At 34.8% G+C, this 6944-nt stretch overlaps 1 long non-coding RNA gene across 1 annotated transcript; it reads right to left on the reverse strand.

The window, feature by feature from the left end:
• Positions 1–5246: 5246 nt before the first annotated feature.
• Positions 5247–5669, reverse strand: LOC113285395. The gene is made up of 3 exons (XR_003328631.1): positions 5621–5669; positions 5440–5532; positions 5247–5275 (listed from the first exon to the last, which is right to left on the reverse strand). It is a non-coding gene; the product is annotated as an uncharacterized LOC113285395 (long non-coding RNA).
• Positions 5670–6944: the final 1275 nt, after the last annotated feature.

Below are 6944 nucleotides of genomic sequence, written 5' to 3' on the forward strand. Positions count from 1 at the left end.
CACACAAAGAAATACATGTAAGATACTAACCCACCAACGGGTTTACAAGAAAGTAACCAATGGGTTCACTCAGATAAGCCCAATCAGAGTTAAACTTTTCTAAATTAAAAAGCCCACTTAATTCTAAGCCTGGTAAATACACGGGTATATGACAAATTTCTTATCAAGTAAATATGAATTAACGTTTGTGTAAATTACTTTAATTATAATAAAACAATTATAATGCGGAAAATAAAAGTAAATGACACGGCAAAATTTTGTTAACGAGGAAACCGCAAATGCAGAAAAACCCAGGGACCTTGTCCAGAATTGAATACTCTCAGGATTAAGACGCTACACAAAATTAAACCAACTTTGTATAGTTGAGACCAAGCAACTAAACCTATAGTTCACCTAGTTCCGTCTGTATTCCGACGCCTCCAACTTATGAATAAGTCACGTACTTGGAACAATTCCTTTGGTTCGTATTCCAAACAGTAAAGGAACAACAAATCTGTTTGGTAGCAACTCTCTTCAACCAAGTGATATGAGTTAGACAAAGGCTCTTCTGTTTATCTCATATAAACTCCTTCGTCGGGTTCTTAGATCTATCTTGTTCTCAACTACCGAAGTAATTGTTAAGATTTTGCAATCAATACTTTTAATCACAAATAATTGTATTGATGCCGATCTACACAACTAATGAATCCAATATACCACAAAGATAAACCTATTATAGTTGGATCCTCTTATACCGAAACAATTATTGTACACACCAAGGATTAGGAACCCAAATCAGAAATCTTCAATATCTTCTTTGTCTTCAAATCTTCTAAGATCTATAATAAACACCTGCACACAACAACTTGAATCTCTTGTTATCAATCACGCATATAACGGAGTCTATTAACAATGGATTATCACAGGATCGTCTTTAGAACTATAAATAGTCTAAGGATCCTTGTCGAAACTTCAATCTAGTTTGAGTGAATCTTATATCAGAAGAGAATACTCTCAAGCATAAACAAACTAGGTTCTATCAAAGTTCAACCACCGTTAGTCAATCAAATCAATCGAAAACACAAGATAAACCGCAATTATTTAGTTTCCCACCAACGGTACTAATAGAGCTTCTCAATCCCAAAGAATACTTTAAACTGAGCGGACGTTAGAGATTTTTCCTAATTAGGTTACTCTCCTCTTCGAATAGGCGGCTTTACCAGTAACAACACAACCGAGGAAGTTTGTTTTCACGAAGGATTAGTTTGCTAGAAATGCAAACTTCAAGTATTTATAGACAAGGAATTTTAGACACCAAGGAATTTCCAAAACCGAAAATATTCTCAAGATATGCAATAAAGTCCAGTTTCGGTTTTCATAATTCCTGGAAATGCTCTGTCCAAAATAATAACCAAAAATCTCTTTGGAAAATCTCCAACTTGTAAATGCACATTACTAATTCTCATTTTCCTAAATTAAAATTAACAACATTAATTAAAATATTCTTAACTTATTTATCTTTCGATTCTGGGATTTTCTTCCTTTAGATATTAGATATTAACAACCTTAATGCACATGTTCAAAGTATGTCGACATCCTTACTTTGTAAGTCCTCTTTCATACTTACAACCTTGAAACCGATTTGCCACACTTCCAAACAAGTTTATAATTGGTTCATCTGACTTTCAAGAACTATGTGATTGATCAAGAACAATCAATCACAAATCATGGGTTTAACGGTTCTACCAAAACAAGTTTCGGTTCTACCTCCATGCGAGTATTGTGCATAATCACACTAGTTTTCCAAAATTCGGTTGACTGGGTATTAGGATCGATTCCCCACATATATATGGTATCTAACTTGTATGTGTTGAACATGTCCATAGGATTGGTTCCCCTTTTCCTAAAAACGTGTTGCACATGTCCATAGGATCAGTTCCCCTTGATGCTATAAACTTGTTGCACCTCATATAAGGATCGATTCCCCTTTGTGATGTATTGAACCTCTTACAAGCATCGTTTCCCCTTTACCCAGAGTCGGTCATATACAAAATCACAAACTCGATCATACCATCTCAAGTGATTACTTAAGATGGGTTTCACTAATAAAAGTCATACCGATACATAAGTCAGGCCTTTGAGAATAGTTTTACCAAGAACATAAACAAGTCATGAGCGGTTATACTAAATCACACATATTAATTGTTCAAAAGATATGCAATGAATAACAATACCAATAAAAAGTTTATGAACTTACTTCCTTAAAACACAGGTAGAACATTGTTTCCTAGGATGAAATCCTCACCTCATACCCATACATAATCACAATAGCATTTAAATGATTATGTCGATGTCTTATCTACAAAGTTTAATGGTTAAGCAGTAAACCTCGTATTGTATTCCTTAATACTATGTCTATCTAGAGTGTTCATGCTTCGCAGTTTTGTTTTCAATATGCACGACTTGAAAGATACGTTAGGGAATGAAATAGTTCAAGTAAAAGGTCACTAACCTCAAGTGGAAGGATGATGTTATCGTTGTATATTCTTAATTCTTCACTTCTTAAAGTCTTCGCAATACTTGTAATGTCTCATATCCTAATACTTTCAAGCTAACCTATACGAAGTTGACTTTAGTACATAATGAAGCGACTCTTTAAATGAGTTTTGATTCACTAAAATATGACAACCAAACTTGACATACCAACACTTGGTGGGTTCAACTGATCTATGCTCTAAAAAAATGCAAAAGTACAGGTATGTTCCCAAATGGTACATGAAAATGCGGAGGTGTAACAACCACACCCAACAATTCGTTTGGCAATCTGAGAGGACTTACTCCAATATACATTCTAGAGAATCAAATAGACAATCAGACTCAATGTAGAATAAAGTATATCAAGGAGTATTAATATTTCTAACTCTTAATTCAATCCGCAGTCAGCAAATAGAAATCTGCGAGCCCGATTAAACATAATAGGAGTTACTTGAACGGTACCAAAGACCAATATTCAAGTGTGAATCAATGTAAATCAAAAACCAAAGGTTGGATATTATAATTGATTGATCTTAACGCACAACCTGTGATATTTCAATTATATAAAAAAATATAATGCGGAAAAGAAATAACACAGACACCAGAATTTTGTTAACAAGGAAACCGCAAATGCAGAACAACCTAGTATTATCAATCATCTCACAATAATCTTAATCGACTAGTGAAACAAGATATTGTAGAATCACAAACGATGAGACGAAGGTGTTTGTTATTACTTTTATATCTTTCCTTTCGGATATTTAAATCTCAAGCCAATTATTTCATTTGTACTCAATACGATAGAAACAGCAAGATCAGATCACGCAACTACAAAGAGAATAGTTGGGTCTGGCTTCACGATCCCAATGAAGGCTTCAAGTCGTTAACCTACAGGGTATCGAGAAGAAACCTAAGGTTAAAGAATATTCAACTCTAATTATGCAACTAGTAGCACACAGGAGTTGTCCAGTTGCTAGAGTTGTCCTTTATATAGTTTTCAAATCAGGGTTTGCAATCCAAGTTACCTTGGTAACAAAGCACTCAATATTCACTGTTATATGAAAAACCTAATTCAACGAAGCTAGTATCTTTCAACCGTTAGATCGAACTTAGCTTGTTACATACAAATGAAATGTACCCTCATTTAGGTTTATGTAACCGTACCTAAACATGTACACCATGTTGGTTCACAAATAGTTAACCGAGGTTAGCCAAATGAAACTATTTAAAGAGTTGTTCAATTGCTATATTCTCATGGAATTATACAAGAACGCAATTGAAGCAAAAATCGGTTTGATTCACTCGAATCAATACATGCACATAATAACCACGGTTTGCAAAGATTGCATTCCTTAATAATAAATGTTTAAGTTCATGTACACTAACGATTTTTAGAAAGTAACCACTTAAGTATGCGTACGTGTATGCGTACTTAAGTAACCGGATTTGAGTTTGGTTTTGTTTTCAAACTTAGTAGAAATTCGCAGACATGAACTTTCCGTCAGTACGCGCACTTAGGTAAATGAATGAGTTGGTGTTGAAATTTCAACATCAGCAGAAATTCACGAACGTGAACTTCCGCCAATATGAGTATGGGTACGCGTACTTACCCAGTATCCTACAACCATTTTGTATACACAAAAGTATGAATACTTTAGATTCCCGGTTTTCGACTTATACACAAATGTGCGTACACACTCTATGCTTATATCCAAAGAAGGTTACACGATTCCAAACTCTTTATTTCAATCATTGAAACATTCTTCTATAATTACAATAGCCTTTTTCACACACTATTAGCATCAAACCAATTTTCAAGATATTGAAATAATAATTATCACTACGGGAAAAATCATCATTGACGACACAAGATAAGCGTTGTAGTACCCCTATGACAACTCCATTTCATGCATTGTGGAACGGGGGTATTGTAGAAAGTCCAAGTTTTTCTACAATGGTTGACAAGTGTTGTAAAGGATGATGTGATTCATGGTTCGACAATAGTTTGTCAATGTTGTGATTCTCTTTCTATTTTTTTTTATAACCTAACACAACTCTTGCTTGTATTGTAGAACAATCGTGGACAACATAAGTAGTATATCATAGAAATTTTTAACACAACACTTATTAGTATTGTGAATATTACAGTTAGTACACATGTTAGCATTGTAGAAGTACCTTGATACAACTATACTATGTGTAGTAGGACTATCTTGGACAACACATAGTTATGATTGTAAATAAACTATTTTACAATACTTGTGAATAAGATCAAACCCATATTTCAGAATATATATTTCACTTTTGTCACTACTATTTGTGAAATGTAAAGAAACAACTAGATTAAACTGAAATGTAAATAAACAATTGGATTAAACTGAAAGACTCATTCAAATTAAACCAAAACCAGAATTAAAGCATTCACATACCAATGTGATATACACAAAACATACAAAAAAGTGGCAGTGATATGTTTGTTACCAAAAGTTAAGTCTCCAAAAAGATCACAAAAGATTAAGAAGTCTATTGGTAGATTATTCTATCTTTGGGCCATGTGATAAAATTTGAAACAGCATCATGAACAGTTCTGACTTCTGAAGTAGCTTGGTAGACAAGAGCATCATCCACATAAGAAACCTTCACACATACAGTGTAGGCTCCAAGACCGATTGGTTTTCCATGTATCTGCTTACTTGGATCTGTTTCAGCAATTTCAGCCTCTGCAACCACCTCGTCCTCCTTGTACCAGCTTAACAACTTGCTGCCAAATAAATGTATCAATACATGAGTCATCAAGAATAGCATAACAACATGGTATTATCTCAGAATATTTCTAAGATAAAACTTTGTAGAGAACTTCAAACAATTATGTTTGTAACGATGCAATAGCTTTCACATGGTGAATATCAAGACTGTAGAACATACCAATTTCACCTCCAATCGGGCGTAACCTTCTCGACTTATGGTATGTGGGGTGGTGTGTTTTGAACGATTTTCTTGCATTTTTATTCTTCTAACCTGAATAAAAAAGTAAAAAAATCATTTGACAGACTTTAAAGTTTTTAATACAAATATATAGGCATTCTATATGATAGAAATTACTTACTCTGAATTCAATAGAGTCTACATGTTTCACAAACTCTTCCCACTCCCTAAATGTCATGGTCCTGGGCATTAACTTCTCCAGCCGTTTCTTTTGTTCTTCCCCTTGTAGCCGATCCAAAGCGTCTAGTACCAAACCAGCTTTCCTTGACCTTGCTTCTCTAAGATAAGTTCCCATCTTGCTGAAATTGTTCTTTTCGGATCAGCAGAATCTAAGCTTGTACAATCAGAAAGACTGATAAAGGTAATACTCACAATGTTGAAGTGCTTCAAGTAACGCTGCAATGAGTCAATCCTTAGTACTGGCAGGTTCACCTTCTGGTAATATAAGAACTATCAATATATTATTATCGTAAAGATCGATTTAGGTGCAAGAGAAGGAACTATCAGGTGTGCCGAATTCTTACTGGTTGAGGTTGATGTTTGTCAACATTGAATTGAGAGTGAGAGTTATCTCTGTAACTCATCTTGCAGGCAGGTCTTTGCGTGGAAAGCGACAGAGGCTTTGGCAGTCGAACTCTAGGTCCTCTTTGTTGTTTATGGAACATCATAGAACCAGCTGTATCAAAGATTGAACAAAGACTATCAAAACAGGTTCAACAACTTGTCAATGAAGAGCAATTGTCATACATCATATATGAGTAAGTAGTTAAGTTTGCGACGTACAAAATTCATCATCTCTAGTTCTCTGTGTCAGTGCTACAACATGAGTTTTCAAACCCGTAAAACCTAACATTCATCTAACCCATTTCAATGAACTTCAACAGCAGCAACACAATTGATTCTCATATGATTCTTCATGATAGCATCACCAGTTACTCAACCTCAGACATCACCATCTAATGCAATTTCAACTTCAGCTACACCTCTGCAACCTCCACCTCAACTGCAACCCGACATTTCAATCTTAAACTTCCTGTGTAGCAATCAAAATCACCACTATAAAATTCATATAAAAACCCTGTGTATTCCTTCATGAATGTAAGCTAAGATTTCATCATTACCCCACCCATTAGATCACATTAAATCACTAGAATTACCTTACCTTGAGTTTTCTTCTTTTCCCCTCTTTCTCCCGCTCGATGAAACACGAGCGAAGATATTTTTTTTCCTTTTACTCGTACATTTGGGTTGAATTGGATTTTACCCTAGCTTGGCTCTTGATTCTTACCCTGGCTTGGCTACAAATTTGGTATATTTTGGTAGTATGTAAACTAAATTTTTTTTTAGGGGTGGCTTAAGCCAGGGGAAGCCTGTACATATGACATTGGCATTTTGGAGAGTACAGAGAGGCAAAAGAGCAGCCGGATTTCGCATTTCAAGAAACA

The sequence above is a fragment of the Papaver somniferum genome, chromosome 6, assembly GCF_003573695.1.
Source record: "Papaver somniferum cultivar HN1 chromosome 6, ASM357369v1, whole genome shotgun sequence".
In the NCBI taxonomy this organism is placed as follows: domain Eukaryota; kingdom Viridiplantae; phylum Streptophyta; class Magnoliopsida; order Ranunculales; family Papaveraceae; genus Papaver; species Papaver somniferum.